Here is a 17,405-nt window from a genome sequence, read left to right as displayed (position 1 = left end):
TCCTATTACAAGGAATTACATCAGAGCCAGTTCATTCATGAGTCTATACTATACATGTTACATGAATACGCTTACATGAATACCTTACATGAATACCTTTACGTTGATACATTCACCTGTATACACTTACATGGATACTTGTACCTCGATTCACTAGGATGATTTATTAGTACCTTATGTGTAAATTGTCCTGCCTATCCCAGTTCAACGGGATATCTAGACAGGACTAACCATTCCAGAACCCACCTGTTAGCAACAGTGGTAGATGAACATCCACGGAGGCCTACGGTTATTACTTATACTAGTGGTACCTTACAGGACTAACCATTCCTTTAACCTGTTGTTCACTACAGAGGTAAATGACCGTCTACGGATGCCTACGGTTAATACTTATACTAGGTGTACCTTTACGAGACTAACCCTTCTTTAAACCTGCTGTCGCTACAGAGGAAAATTTAACAATCCATGGATGTCCAAAGGTTATAAATTTCGCTAATCGCGATGTCGTGTTAATCCTAATACAAATAGATAACACTTACATGATTACATTTTTCCTACTACTTTATTTTGTGATAAATTCACATAAACGACGAGTTAGACTAAGTACTGTTAGTAATAGTGAAAAGGAAGGAAAAACTATCATTTTTATAGCAAAACATTCGGGTCTTGGTAGAAGACTACATTTCATACTAGTAGGAAATATGGGATTTTCTAGGGTTTCCATACTTATATCAACTGTTTCGTTTAAAGATTTACATGGCATTCATATCAGCTTTCCAAAACAAGACAATGACACTTAAATACTTATGAATTCACCAGCTTTAGGCTGATACTCGCTTTCAAAATAACTTGTATTCTTAGGTCACCAGTAGACAGGTACGATGGCCAGGTTTTGAGAAGACAGAGCACAGACAAGACTCGTCTTTTATTTTGATTATATATTTTGGTGTCTTATTACAATGAAAGAACACACATGTATTAAAACTTTACTTTTAATGCAATGGATAATGTTGTTGCTTGTTTAGTACTTTACATTGTTGTGATACTGTACATGACGTCCTCCACCTCGAAATGTTTCCGCCGTTCTTGGTTTTGGGGTGTGACAATTATCCACAAAAACATGAACAGATTCAATATATAAAAGTAAATAAGAATAAAATACAAATAAAAAATAAATAAAACTTACCATTATGTGTCACTAGATTCTCCTTTGTGTTATCTTTAACAACTATTTCCTTTGTTAGCAAAATCCAAAACAATAGGAACTTCGTTCTCAATTGATTTCTCGTGAACAATATTGATTCCTTTTTAAGAATGATCCAAAACAATAAAAAATGTAATAAATTACAAAGGAAAATGAACATAAAAATTAATTGAAAAAACAAATTACCTTCAATTTGTTGAGCTTCAGAATTTTTTTCTTTGAACTTTTTTTCTTTTTTTTTTCAAATGAATATTCTTTCTCATCTTTTTCATATCTATTTTCTATTTCATAACAACAATATATTTTCTTTCTTCATTCTCTTTTATCTTTTTCTTTTCCATTCTTCTTCTCAAAACATTAGCAAGACTAATGTGTTCCTCATCTACAAATATAAAAAACAATTTTTTGTTAAATTAAAATATTAAATGGAAAACAATTAAATAAGATTATAAAAATAAAAAGATTTCATAAAAATGAAAAAAAAATATAAACCTATTTCTGTTTCTGAATCTTGAACTATTGCATCATCAACAAACTCTTCATATGTTTGAACCACTTCAGCTTTTTCATAACCTCCATCACTAAATGCTTTTTTCAATTTATCTTTAACTTTAATTGGAGACCGATAAGATGATGCAAGATATACCCTTTCAAATGAATCGGAAGATGACTTTGTGCAATAAAGACATAATAACTACATAGAATGAAAATGCAACAGGACCAATGTATTGAGGATTCTTGACAGGAATTGAATCTGCTTCGAATTTCAACTTTTTGCTCTGATTTAAACAATCAATTACAAAGCCACACCAATCAAGATCTTTAATGGACACTTCTTCATCAAAATTTCCTATAAATTTTTGGTTGCATGTACATATGCAACCAAAAAATTGAATAAAAACATGAAACTTTGATCCTTGCTTTTTTCTAAAAGCTCCGTGAGATTAGGTAGCCTAATCCCAAAAATAGAAAATTGATTCCTTCAGTTTTTAATAACAACTATCCTAGTAATATGAATATCCTTATTGTTGGTACATAAAACATTTCTCTTTTCATCATATCTCTCGAGCACCCAGAAACAGATTTCCCTAGAGAACTTTTTAACCACAAAGTCATCAATAAATCCAAATCCTATTTCCTTAAAAACATCTTTCTGATTATCATTAACACTTTTGTATATACTGGATATTAAACCTGGAGGCTACCTATATACAATTTCAACCTTTTTAACATTTACTTGAGTGACAACACGAGCAGAAACAAAATCATCATCTTCATTTGGACTTGTAATGACTTTGGAAACCGTATTAACTTTTACAACTTTGATTGATGAAGTTCCTTTGGAAGAAGATGAAATATATACAAAAGACTTGGATCTTAATGAAGACTTTCTATTATAAAAAAGATCAACAATATTATATTTTGTATCTTTTTGAAGAGCTAATATCTTCTTTTTCTTTGATTCAACTACATATGAACAAACCAAATAAGAAAATGATTTTAAAAACGAACTAGAAATATGAAAACAAAGATTATGAAATAAAAAAATAGTTGTAAAAGATTCTTATTATTACAATGATTATAAAAGATAATTTCTAACATAAATAATAACTTAGGTTACCTTGAATAACAAATTAAATATCAACAACCATATTTATGACTGATAAAAAAAAACAAATATGAATTCCTTAAATGTATATAGATAACAACCACCTTTTTTTTGAATCATATTAGAAACAAAGAATCAATATATGAAAAGAAATGAAATAATAAAAGCACACTTTATACATATAAACTATAAACAATAATCAATATATGAAAACCAAGCCATACAAACAGAGAAAGTAGACAACATAAAACAAATATTACCAGAACAAACTAACAATTCATATTAAAAACAAAAGCTAAACATGCAAATTTGAGAAAATTATGTCTACATAAACTAAAAAATGATATAAAAGTTGACAATATCAAGTAATCTAACAATTTCAAAAAAGATAAACAATAAATTGAACTTCAAATACTTCCAGTAATAAAAAAATGAAACAAAGCAAACAGAGAAAGACGAATACAAGAAAGAAAGTATAAATAATTCAATTAACAAAACAACGATATCAAAAAGTGATAATATCACATAATCTAACAATTTCAGCAACAATATGCAATAAATGGAACTTAAAACACTTCGATTAAAAGAAAATCAAACCAAAAAACAAAGAGAAAGATGAATACAAAAAATATAAAAAAAAAAAAAAAAAAAAACTAGGGCTTCGTAATAATTAAAAAAAACAAAAAAACTGAATCAATAACAAATAATCGATGAATCTGAACAACAATATAACAAAAACTAACAATAAGGACTTTGATTATACATAAAGAAATCAAACACGAACTTAATAACATAAAAACTAGAAAACAAAAGAGTACCTGCTTTCATAAGATCAACCGGAGAACTGCAAAGATTAAACATGATCATAGAAAGAGTATTACAACTTCGAACGATAGGATTATACAATTGATTCTTGAACTGAGAATTTGATACAGATAAAGAACGAAGAAGAATGAAGAACGATTGAGCCCTCAAAACAATTACCCCTTGATGGAAAATGGCAAAAAGTTCGATATATTTTCAAAAATGACACCGCCATTTTTATTGAATATACAATTAAATAAAAAAAATCATATCCAATCAACTTTTTAGATGGTAGGTCACAATTAATCGTCACAGTCCTCACCAAAAAAGGAGTCCCCACCCGATCCAATCTCTCTCACTCACTCACTTACACACACACACTCTCTCTTTCTCTCTCTCTCTCTCTCTCTCTCTCTCTATATATATATATATATATATATATATATATGTACATATATATATATACATATATATATATATATACATATATATATATATATATATATGTATATATATATATATAAGGTTTCAATTGAGAAAAAAATCGAGAATGAGGGAATCATTCTCAGCCATACATTTTTTTTCCCACAAAACACTTAGATGTACGTGTAAAAATGGAAAAGGGATATACATGTGTTTCAACCAAACATGTTTCCTTAAATTATGTTAATTATTTCCTTAATATAAACAAAAACATATTTTTTCTTTTTGTTTTTATTTTTATTTTTAAAAGAATATTTTTATCGAAAAATGATTTCAAATATATTAAAATTCATAAATTTTTTTATTCTCTATAAATATATATCCATATTGATATAGTTTTTAGATAAAATAAAAAAATTATTTTTTAAAGTTTCAGCTCTTGTTATTCATAAGTGAAAAAATGCTTTAGACATTTATGTGGTAGAAATCGGGATGACTATTCTCCACCAATCATTTCGTAATGATATAAATATCAAACATTTACATGGTCGTAACGCGTTCGCACGCGGTGCATATGCATGGAACATAACATTGACTCGAGTGAATAATGATGCACGACGAACGTCTATGGAACACTATTTAAATGAGTTTTCCTTTTCTTTTTTCCTTTATTTTGTTTTTCTAGTATTTTTATTATTATTATTTTTATTTTTGAATAAAAAAATCATTTTGTTCTTAAATAGAAATATGCTCAGTTTTAATGTTTTTATATTTTTTTGTTGTTTTTTTTAACTATTTTTCTTTTTTCGTTCTTTTTTTTTTTTTTTGCTTTTTTAGTATCTTTAATAAATACTTCGAGATATTTTTTTTAATATATTTTTTTATTTTTTAAACTAAATATCATTTTGAGGTTTAAAAAGGATCATTTAATGATCATAATATTTTCCATTCATACTTTTTTTAATCATATTATTTTTGGATAAAAAAAATTTTAAATCATAATATTTTTAATCATAACGATATTAAACATTATACATTTTTGGATCAGATTAATTTGGTTCATTTTAATTTGGATTAGTTTAATTTGTATCATGATATATTGAATTAAATAAAGTTTTTGTTCAATACAATATTTGAATCATTATTCAAATATTCAAATGTTGTATAGGGTTTATGTTTGTATGTACCATATATATATATATATATATATATATATATATATATATATATATATATATATATATATATATATATATATATATATATATATACACTAGTGTGGTACCCGCGCGATGCGACACGACAATTTGTTTCATTCTGGCGATTAGTATCTGTAACGCCCTAAATTTCAAATATAAATATAACTTAACATAGTCCCAAAACTTCCAAAAATCAAGATTCAAATACTAATGTAATTATTAATAATAATAGCGGAAGCAAATAGAAATTTAATTAAACACTTGTTGCGCTACGTCTTCCTCAAAACTTGTCGCCTTCTTCAAGTCTGAACTTTATCCTTTCCATTCCCGCTGCCACTTGCTACGTTATTTCCTGGGTTGCGTGCATTTAAAGAGTCTAATGGGTAAGCCTAGGGCCTAGTGAGTTCGTGGTTTTCATGCATATTGACGTCAATAAAATAAAAATAATGCAACAATTTATCAATATAAATCTTTTCATTTCTTTCCACCCTTGATGACATATTAGGGAACTACTGTCATTTCCAGGGAACGAGTCCCTCCGCCGGGCACAACAAATATGCTTACGGCTAGATAAACAGAGCGTAAGCTCTCCGCCGCGTACTAACATCCTGTACGACGACTAATAATAAGACCGTGTAAATACACCTGTTCCCTATATGTCACCCACCATTTTCACCCTTTTATATGAAATAATTCACAAAATTTCACACACATATTCATAGCAATAACAACGGTAACATATAATTGCAAATAATTTAGAATCAACTTTTCATGCAAGCAACCACAAAATTCACACGAAACTCACCTCGTTGGCGTTAGGTCTTAACCAAAGCTTGTCACGCTACACGCTCCCTACATTTAACCAACATATTTCTAAGGCAACAATCCTAGAAAAACATCCTATGCGATCATTTTGGTTCCGATATCCACATATCTTGTTCGACCCACCAATAGTTATTTACTAACATATTTACGACATTTGTAAAATCTTACTTAAATATATGCCAACATTGCATAAATCGAATATCTAAACATATGATGTCATATTTTAATTTAATTTGCTAAACTAATAGAATTTCACTCTCAGAAGAACATTTAAAATAAATAGATACATAAATAAGTGAATAAAAATAAATAAATAAACTTTCACAGCGTTCAAAAATACGACCATGTGAAGTTGCCGTATTTAACTTTTGAATAAGACACCAATTCATAAAAAAATACTTCAGGGATTAAAATTAAAGTTTCATGAACTTAACTTTTCTTTCAACAAGTGCGTGCTTATTAAGCACAAGGTTAGATTCAGCAAACCTTTCAAAAGGTAAGGATCATTTGTGTAAATATCTTTTCAAGCAAGTAAAGGAACACGATTCATTTTGCCCAAAAAAAAAAACTGAAATAAAAGGAGATGCGCCCAATGATTGATAACACAACCTTGAGTACAATCACCTTCATTGACCAGTAAGCTCCTACTATATTTTGGTTTTAAATTTGTAAATAATTTATTTTAAAACACTGAAAAACAATTCCGCCCACCCAAAAGAAATATACCCGGATAGTCATCTTCTTTACCCGCAAACAAATTTACCTACTGCCATTTTTAGAATATAATGCATCTTCGAAAAAGTATGTAAAATATTTTTTTAAAATTACCACAAAGCATCTCCACCTTTTGTTGGCATATTCCCGTAAAAATTTAGCAATAATTCTTTAAACATACGAGTTGCAGGTTTTATTTTCAAAAACTCTATTTTTAGATTTTTGTCAAATTACTATTAGTATGGGTCGAATCAAGACAACATGTGGAACCAAAATACACCTATCATGCATGTAAATCTATCCAAACAACAATATCAAACTTAAATCACGTAACTTTACCTCAATTTCAAGAACCACTCCGAAAATCTTCAAGAAATTCAACACCCGATTTCTCCCTTGATTCTTCGTATTTTTCACAATTCCAATGGGGTTTCAACTTGATTTTTCATGCTATATATAATGCCTAAGTCTATAACCGGCGAAACCCTTTCATTTGCTCGCATTTAACTAGCCTGATCAAGGTGACGGTTTTGATTATTAAGCCTCATAATTTGTATATAATTAACCCATTAGTTGTGAACTAATCCTCTTTTTTTTAAATTGATATAATCAAATTATATATATTACATATATATTTTCGACACAAGTTATTACAAACTTCCCCCCTTAGAAAAATTCCGTCCTCGGAATTTTGAACTAATCAAATAAATGAGGGTATTTAGTCATCATATCTCGCTCGGCCTACCATGTTGCATCTGAACCTTTATGATACTTCCACTAAACTTTCACTAGCGGTATCTCCACGTTCCTTAACTTTCTGACCTTTCGATCTACAATTGCAACAGGTTCTTCTGTATATCGTAGCTTCTCATCAACCTTAATTTCTTGAAGTGGCACTTCCATGGTGGCGTCCGCTAGACACTTCTTTAGATTAGAGACATGGAACGTGCTATGAATGCCCTGCATTTCCCTTGGTAGCTCCAATCGATAGGCCACCTCCCCAACTCGTTCCTTAATTATAAAGGGTCCAACGTAGCGAGGACTTAACTTCCCCCGCTTACCAAAACGAACAACACCCTTCCATGGGGACACTTTTAGCATAACTTTATCACCAACCTAAAACACTATTGGCTTTCTCCGCTTATCTGCATAACTTTTATGCCGATCCTAAGCAACCTTAATGTTATCCCTAATCACCTGGATTTTGTTAGTAGTTTGCTGAACAAGTTCAGGTCCAACCAACTGTTTCTCCCCCACCTCATTCCAACATAATGGAGTTCTACATTTCCTGCCATATAGAGCCTCATATGGTGCGACTTTATGCTTGCATGATAGCTGTTGTTGTAGGAAAACTCAATTAACGGCAAATGAGTTTCCCACGACCCTCCAAAATCAATAACACAAGACCTTAACATGTCTTCCAAGGTCTGTATTGTCCGTTCACTTTGCCCATCTGTTTGCGGGTGGTATGTCGTGCTTAATTTTACTCGAGTACCCATTTCTCTTTGAAAACTACCCCAAAATGTCGACGTAAAACGACTATCCCGATCCGAAATAATAGACAGTGGAACTCCATGCAGTTTCACTATCTCGTCAACGTACAATTTAGCTAACCTCTCCAACGGGTATGTCTCCTTAATCGGAAGGAAGTGCGCCGATTTAGTTAATCTATCCACAACTACCCAAATCGCGTCATATCCTTTCGGTGTCCTTGGTAACTTGGTCACAAAGTCCATTTTGATGTGTTCCCATTTCCACACTGGAATCTCCATTGACTGTAACTGACCGTATGGCCTTTGGTGTTCAGCCTTCACCTTCAAGCACGTCAAACACCTTTCAAAAAAATAGGTTGTATCCTTTTTCATACCAGGCCATCAGTAAGATTTTCGTAAGTCTTGATACATCTTGTTTGTTCCCGGATGGATTGAGTACTTTGACATGTGCACTTCCTTGAGAATTAAGTTACGCACTTCACCCACTCGTGGTACCCATACCCTTCGTTGGAAACACTTCAAGCCACGACTATCCTTTTCCAATGATTGTATTACTCCCACCACCCTTTCACTTTTCCATTTCTCTTCCTTCGAGGCCTCCTCTTGATTCTTTCTCAAATCATCTAATAAGCTGGTGGTTATGCTAATCTTCATCATCCGAGTCTTCGGTGACTCTCTTCTTTCCTTACGACTTAGTGCATCAGCTACAACATTTGCCTTCCGTGGATGGTACAATATCTCACAGTCATAATCTTTTAATAGTTCCATCCAACGTTGCTGTCTCATTTTCAGATCTTTCTAATCGAACAAGTATTTCAAACTCTTGTGATCAGTGAAGATCTGACACCTTGTCCCATAAAAATAGTGTCTCCAAATCTTTAAAGCGAACACTACTGCAGCCAACTCCATATCATGCGTTGGGTATTTACACTCGTGAACCTTTAACTGTCTTGAGGCATAAGCAATCACCTTACCGTTTTGCATCAAAACACACCCCAAGCCTAACTTATATGCATCATTATAAACAACAAAGTCATCATTTCCTTCTGGTAAAGATACTACTGGTGCACTGCTAAGCTTTTTCTTTAAGACATTAAAGGCATTATCTTGCTCTGGCCTCCATTCGAACTTCACATTTTCCTTGATAGGGTAGTTAGCGGTGCAGCTATGCGCGAGAAGTCTTGTATAAACCTTCGATAATATCCTGCCAACCCAAGAAAACTTTGAACTTCTGATGGGGTTCTTGGTGGTTCCCATTTTTCAATCGCCTCAATCTTTGCTGGGTCCACCTTGATACCATGTTCGTTTACAACATGTCCCAAAAACTGGACTTCCCGAAGCCAAAACTCGCACTTTGAAAATTTGGCAAATAATTTTTCTTTCCTCAATAGACTAAGTGTTAGTCGCAGATGTTGCTCATGGTCTGCATTACTTTTAGAGTATATCAATATTTCATCGATAAAGATAATTACAAACTTATCTAGGTATGGCTTGCACACCTGGTTCATCAGATCCATGAATGCAGCTGGTGCATTGGTCAAACCAAATGGCATTACTAAAAACTCTTAATCACCATACCTAGTTCGAAAGGCTGTCTTCGACACATCTTCTTCTCTGACTTTCAGCTGGTGATACCCTGACCGCAATCGATCTTTGAGAAGTAACTTGCCCCTGGAGTTGATCGAATAGGTCATCAATTCTCGGTAATGGATATCGGTTCTATATAGTCACCTTGCTTAACTCCCTTTAGTCAATGCACATTCGCATTGTACCATCCTTCTTCTTGACGAATAGTACTGGTGCACCCCACGGTGAGGTACTGGGCCGAATAAAACCCTTATCAAGAAGATCTTGTAACTGTTATTAAATTCTTTCATCCTTATCGGTGCTAGTATAGTATCTTACTGTCACATTTCCTTGTTCTAGTCTCAAGAATTCTTCCTCTAACTGCTATCGTCGTTCGAGGATAAAACATCTCTCTAACGATTCTTGGAAACTCATCCCATGACATCTTATTGGTGGTATCCGACACCCTAATTGATTTTACCCTCCCCATCAGTGTAAAGCCTCATTTTTAAACATCGTCACGACATAAACCACATTATCCTTATTTCCACTCTTACCGGTATCTAATGTTTCCTCTATCTCCGTGATCCACATTGATGATACAATAGGATCAACGTCCCCGCGACACGTTTGTGGTTTACAATTCATGAAAGTCTTGTAACAATTACCTCATCATTTGTCGTTTACATCTTTACGTGATCGTAGTGCAACACTAGTGTCAGAAATTGAAACTGACATACCATATCCATAGCCTTCCTCTTCATCAACCCTGTTACCACCGTTCACATTCTATAGCGCATCTCGGTCCTGAACATTTACATTTGATAGTGTAGCTTGCATATCCTAAGCAATCTCTTCAATTAATTATTCTCGAGTAACCATATTTGTTGCACGACCTTGTCTGCAATTGTGACCCCGACCACGACCTCCATTGGAGTTAGAGCTCAGTTTCACCAATTTTGCTCATACAGGTGCTATGATGACTCCTAGACCTCTTACCCTACACCTACCTCTACCTCGACCCTAGCCGTGCTAACAACTAGAAGTAGGGTTTATAAGAGTCTTTAGTACTTCTCCGAGTGCAGCAACTTAGGCTCCAAGGGGAATATCTTCCCGCTCTAGTGTTACCTTAGTAAGCCTCCATGATATCCTTGAGGACATGATGCCTACTAGTAAGATATGTTCTAAATTAGTCATTAGGTTACCTCGCGATCCTTCCGTCTAAGCTTAAGTGTTTACGGAAACACCTAATCTGCTTAAACAACGCTTTGATACCATTTGTAACGCCCCAAATTTAAAATATAAATATAACTTAACATAGTCCCAAAACTTCCAAAAATCAAGATTCAAATACTAATGTAATTATTAATAATAATAGCGGAAGCAAATAGAAATTTAATTAAACACTTAATGTGCTACGTCTTCCTCAAAACTTGTCGCCTTCTTCAAGTCTGAACTTTATCCTTTCCATTCCCGCTGCCACTTGCTACGTTATTTCCTGGGTTGCGTGCATTTAAAGAGTCTAATGGGTAAGTCTAGGGCCTAGTGAGTTCGTGGTTTTCATGCATATTGACGTCAATAAAATAAAAATAATGCAACAATTTATCAATATAAATCTTTTCATTTCTTTCCACCCTTGATGACATATTAGGGAACTACTGTCATTTCCAGGGAACGAGTCCCTCCGTCGGGCACAACAAATATGCTTACGACTAGATAAACAGAGCGTAAGCTCTCCGCCGCGTACTAACATCCTGTACGACGACTAATAATAAGACCGTGTAAATACACCTGTTCCCTATATGTCACCCACCATTTTCACCCTTTTATATGAAATAATTCACAAAATTTCACACACATATTCATAGCAATAACAACGGTAACATATAATTGCAAATAATTTAGAATCAACTTTTCATGCAAGCAACCACAAAATTCACACGAAACTCACCTCGTTGGCGTTAGGTCTTAACCAAAGCTTGTCACGCTACACGCTCCCTACATTTAACCAACATATTTCTAAGGCAACAATCCTAGAAAAACATCCTATGCGATCATTTTGGTTCCGATATCCACATATCTTGTTCGACCCACCAATAGTTATTTACTAACATATTTACGACATTTGTAAAATCTTACTTAACTATATGCCAACATTGCATAAATCGGATATCTAAACATATGATGTCATATTTTAATTTAATTTGCTAAACTAATAGAATTTCACTCTCAGAAGAACATATAAAATAAATAGATACATAAATAAGTGAATAAAAATAAATAAATAAACTTTCACAGCGTTCAAAAATACGACCATGTGAAGTTGCCATATTTAACTTTTGAATAAGACCCCAATTCATAAAAAAAATACTTCAGGGACTAAAATTAAAGTTTCATGAACTTAACTTTTCTTTCAACAAATGCGTGCTTATTAAGCACAAGGTTAGATTCAGCAAACCTTTCGAAAGGTAAGGATCATTTGTGTAAATATCTTTTCAAGCAAGTAAAGGAACACCATTCATTTGGCCCAAAAAAAAAAAAAAAACTGAAATAAAAGGAGATGCGCCCAATGATTGATAACACAACCTTGAGTACAATCACCTTCATTGACCAGTAAGCTCCTACTATATTTTGGTTTTAAATTTGTAAATAATTTATTTTAAAACAATGAAAAACAATTCCGCCCACCCAAAAGAAATATACCCGGATAGTCATCTTCTTTACCCGCAAACAAATTTACCTACTGCCATTTCTAGAATATAATGCATCTTCGAAAAAGTATGTAAAATATTTTTTTAAAATTACCACAAAGCATCTCCACCTTTTGTTGGCATATTCCCGTAAAAATTTAGCAATAATTCTATAAACATACGAGTTGCAGGTTTTATTTTCAAAAACTCTATTTTTAGATTTTTGTCAAATTACTATTAGTGTGGGTCGAATCAAGACAACATGTGGAACCAAAATACACCTATCATGCATGTAAATCTATCCAAACAACAATATCAAACTTAAATCACGTAACTTTACCTCAATTTCAAGAACCACTCCGAAAATCTTCAAGAAATTCAACACCCGATTTCTCCCTTGATTCTTCGTCTTTTTCACAATTCCAATGGGGTTTCCACTTGATTTTTCATGCTATATATAATGCCTAAGTCTATAACCGGCGAAACCCTTTCATTTGCTCGCATTTAACTAGCCTAATCAAGGTGACGGTTTTGATTATTAAGCCTCATAATTTGTATATAATTAACCTATTAATTGTGAACTAATCCTCTTTCTTTTAAATTGATATAATCAAATTATATATATTACATATATTACATATATTTTTTTGACACAAGTTATTATAGTATCGGGCCAAAAATTATATATATATATATATATATATATATATATATATATATATATATATATATATATACTAGTGGGTATCCGCGCGATGCGATGCGACGATTTGTTTCATTCGGGCCAAAAATTAGTTTTATTTTCGTGTTCGTCAAATCCATTTTTTTCGTTGTATAGTTTCCTTTTTTTGAAAGCGTATCTCTTTGGTTTCTAAAACTTTCTGATTTGAGGAGTAACAGATTCTTTCGAGAACACATATATGGATATCATACACAATTAGCAAGACTTTCTATAAAATGATTTTCTCATACTCGTGTCGTTGAGTAAAGTTGTTCTAGGAAATAGTTTCTTTTGTGAAGTTGGTTTTCTTTCGGCACGAAGCAGATAATACTAAACGTGTATTGTTGTTTTGGTTTAAAAATGAAAATATGTTGTTCTTTTGTTTTAAAATTAAATTTATATTATTGTTTTGGTTTAAAAATATATGCAAACGGGAGGATGGTTGGAATAATGATTTTAAAGATGGTAAAATTCATATTTGATCATGTTTTTTTTATGCGCCCCTAAACCAAATTGTGTACGTAGGTCTGCTTCTCACCACGCCACGTTTCGTTTTGTTGCTGGGTGGTGACAAATTGTCTCTTCCAATGAATGGCTCCCAATCACCCAATGGCCATTAGTTTTCTATCCACATGATATTTTCAGTTAAAATAGAAACACGTTTCATTTTGAAGTAAAAATCAAAATGTAATAATTTCCATTATATATATAAAAATATATTGTTTCAAATAGATATGAAAAGAGCACAAGATTATTTTGGATCCTATTTTGTATTTTTCCTTTTCATGAAATAAAAAAATACAATAATCAAAATAACACATAACACATTATTTAATTATTATAATAATATTTTATTAAAATTTATAGACAAAATTGCAAAAATGGTCCCCGTGGTTTGCATTTTTTCAGGAAAAAAGTCCAAACCACGAGTTTTTTGGTTTTGTGGTCCTTTTGGACTGGTTTGTTTGTGAGAATGGTCCCTATACTTAACACCCGTTAAATTCCATCCGTTAACCCCCTCATGTGCCTTGCACGTGAGGGTATTTCTGTCCTTTTACTTATAGGGACCATTTTTGCATATGGAAAAATAAAACATCCTTTATATATCGTTTTCTTTTCTTTTCCCAGCTTCTTCCCCAACAAATCTTCTTCCCCAACGTTCTTAACTGTTCTTCCCCAACGACTATTATCTTCCATTTCTCCTTTCCTGACTTGCAATCGAACAATGGTGGTTTGTTTTTGTGGAAAGCTTGCTTTGGTGAAAACGTCTTGGACACCACTGAATCCCGGCAGGAGGTTTTATGCTTGCCCTACTAAGGATTCTGTTTGTGGGTTTATCGGGTGGGTTGACCCACCTATTTGTGCTAGGAGTAAAACCATCATACCTGGTCTTCTAAGAAACATAAATACATTGGAGGAAAGATGTAATGGGCTGGTAAGAAGTATCAACATGTTACAGGAACAGTGCAATGGACTTTTGAGCAGGAACAACATGTTGGAGGCAAGGTGTGATGCATTGAAGGATGAAGGTTTCAAGCTGAAGATGTATTTATGTGCAAGTTGGTTTATGTTTGTGATTGTTATCTTTAGTACTTGGTCTATGTAAGGGATAGGGTTAGGCAAATGTGGGGATTTTTGTTGATCAAGTGATGCAGGGTAAAAATGGTATAATTTTGTTGTAATTTGACTTCATCATGTTTGTAATGAATTCCAAAATGTGTATCAGTTGTGTTCAAAATGTGTATCAGTTGTTAGATATGAGCACATAAATAGAACCAAAATGTAACAAAAGTACATTACCAAAATACATGTCATAAATTTACCAAAATGAACATTCCATTAACCACATGAGTGGAACCAAAAACCATTACCAAGTTAAGCATACAAGTGTCTGTGCACCATACATAACCACATCATCAAACCATAACTAAAGTTTTCAAAAACAAACAGTTTTTAACAACAAGAAACTAAATAGTCATTGCACCACAACAAATAACCACAATCACTTCTTAGATTGATTCCCTCCTTGCCCTTTACAGGTCCTAGAGTTGTGTCCTTTATTCTTGCATTTGCTACAAGTAACACTAACATGTTTCCTTGATAGCTTCTGCACTCCATCATTTCTTGGCCCTTGGGAATTTTCTCCTTGCATCTCATTGACTCCATCACCTGCACTTGCCTTCTGCCTTTTGCTTAACCTTTCACCCTCACTTTGTCTTCTTTTTTTCTTAGGCCTTCCCACCTGAGTGTGATGTGGAGGAGGGATTAGCTTTGTTGGACAATTACTTTTAGGCCACATGGGTCTCCCTTTAATTGGTTCCACCTTAAATGAATAAGCTTTTTGCCATGTCTCTAGCCAATACACCTTGTGTACCCACTTGTAAATGTCAAGCTCAGCCTCAGGGTCTTTGCTCATTTCATTCAGAGTTGCAATTGCATGCCTGCAAGGTATTCCCATTAATTCCCACTTTCTGCAAGTACAGGTTTGGTTCCTAACATCCACCACATGTTGATCTTGCAATGCTGCAGTGACTTGATACTTGTTTGCCCCATTCCACCTAGCAATATATTGTGATGCACTTTTTTTCCTTGCATCTAGGATGTCTGTTGCTGTAGGTGTTAGTGGACCTTTAGCCTTCTTCATTGCCTTCATGACATTGCATATCCTCTTCATTAGATACTCCCTAATGAACTCTAAACATGAAATTACAGGTTTGTCCCTGCCTTTCTCTATCTTCCCATTAAACACTTCACACATGTTTGAAATCAACACATCAGAAACAGCTCTTCCTGCACATTACAATAACATACAATTAATGCTGATAAATAACTGAAACACATAATCTTTACCATATGCAAACATATACAATTACCTGAGAAATGACTCCTTGCCCAATGTACAGGAGGAATTTGCTTCAACCATTGACATGCCTCCTTATCATACTCACTAAACTCTTTCATCAAATGTTCAAACTCAGGAATGGTGGTTGCTGATGCACACCTCCATAAATGGTCCCTGTACTCAGTTTGCCCCCACTTCTTTCTCATATTGTCATGAATATGTCTAATACAATACCTATGCTCAGCATTGGGAAACAATTGATCAACTGCAATTTGTAATCCCTACATGACTCAACATACAATAATTAGAATTAATTTCTTGGTAAAAAAACACAATCTAAATGATCAATTGATGAGTTTTAATTTACCTTTTGCCTGTCACTTATGAAAGTATAGTTTGAGTTGCTCCCAAGCTCCAAGTCATCCCCAAGGTTTTCTAAAAACCACTTCCAGCTAGCTGTGTTTTCAGACTCAACAATTGCATAGGCTAAGGGATAAATTCCATTGTTGGAATCCAGACCAACTGCTGTAAGAACCTGACCAGGGAATGGTCCTTTCATGAAGGCACCATCCAAACCTACTAAGTCTCTAAGACATGCTTTGAAACCTTTTTTCAGTGGACCCAAGCATACATAAATCCTTCTAAACTGCCTTGTTGGGGATGCAGGGTTGCCATTAGGACACACATCTATTTTGACTGTTGTGTCTGGGTTTGTAGCTTGAAGTTCAAGAGCATAGTCCCTCAACAACTCAAACTGTTTTGTGTAGTCCCCAGTTACATGCTTTCTTGCCATATCTTTTGCCCTAAACACCTTATCCATTGAAATACCCACCTGGTAGGTCTTTTGAAAGTGATCTTGTATGGCTCTCAAAGGAATCTTCGGATCTGCCTCAACTTGATCTATGATTTTCTTGCAGATTAAAGAAGCAGTACAAGCTCTGAGTTTTCTTGTTTGTAAGCATGTATGAGTTTGGTTTAAGGTCCTTATAAACCAATCAGATTCGGGGTTTGACCTAGATGCATGTATATACCAACCACATGTTTCTTTTTGTGTCTTTACTTCTTTGCCCTTGCTTTTTGAAGTGGTAGGTTTAGTCCCCACTTGACCTTTATTGATGACAGGTACAACTCCTCTGCACTGTGCCCTAAGCCTTTGACTGTCATTTTTTTTTAAAGAATAGATTCCTTCTTGTTTCTAGTGCGTGCACATCAATTAACTCCTTTAATTCTTTTTTACTTTTAAACTTTTGCCCCACTGAGAATGACTGTATATGTACTGACCCAAAGTTGCACCTTTTTTCTTTTCCCAAATTTC

At 33.5% G+C, this 17,405-nt stretch overlaps 1 long non-coding RNA gene across 1 annotated transcript; it reads right to left on the bottom strand.

Moving 5' to 3' along the window:
• Positions 1 to 773: 773 nt before the first annotated feature.
• LOC145043259 (uncharacterized) lies at positions 774 to 3,997 on the bottom strand. Its single transcript, XR_013680930.1, has 4 exons — positions 1,697 to 3,997; positions 1,391 to 1,586; positions 1,187 to 1,304; positions 774 to 1,085 (listed from the first exon to the last, which is right to left on the bottom strand). It is a non-coding gene; the product is annotated as an uncharacterized LOC145043259 (long non-coding RNA).
• Between the last annotated feature and the right edge of the window lie 13,408 nt (positions 3,998 to 17,405).

The sequence above is a fragment of the Lactuca saligna genome, chromosome 4 (assembly GCF_052625555.1).
Source record: "Lactuca saligna cultivar CGN05327 chromosome 4, ASM5262555v1, whole genome shotgun sequence".
Lineage (NCBI taxonomy): Eukaryota > Viridiplantae > Streptophyta > Magnoliopsida > Asterales > Asteraceae > Lactuca > Lactuca saligna.
Note: the sequence above shows the minus strand (reverse complement) of the source record. Positions and strands in the feature narration are given on the sequence as shown.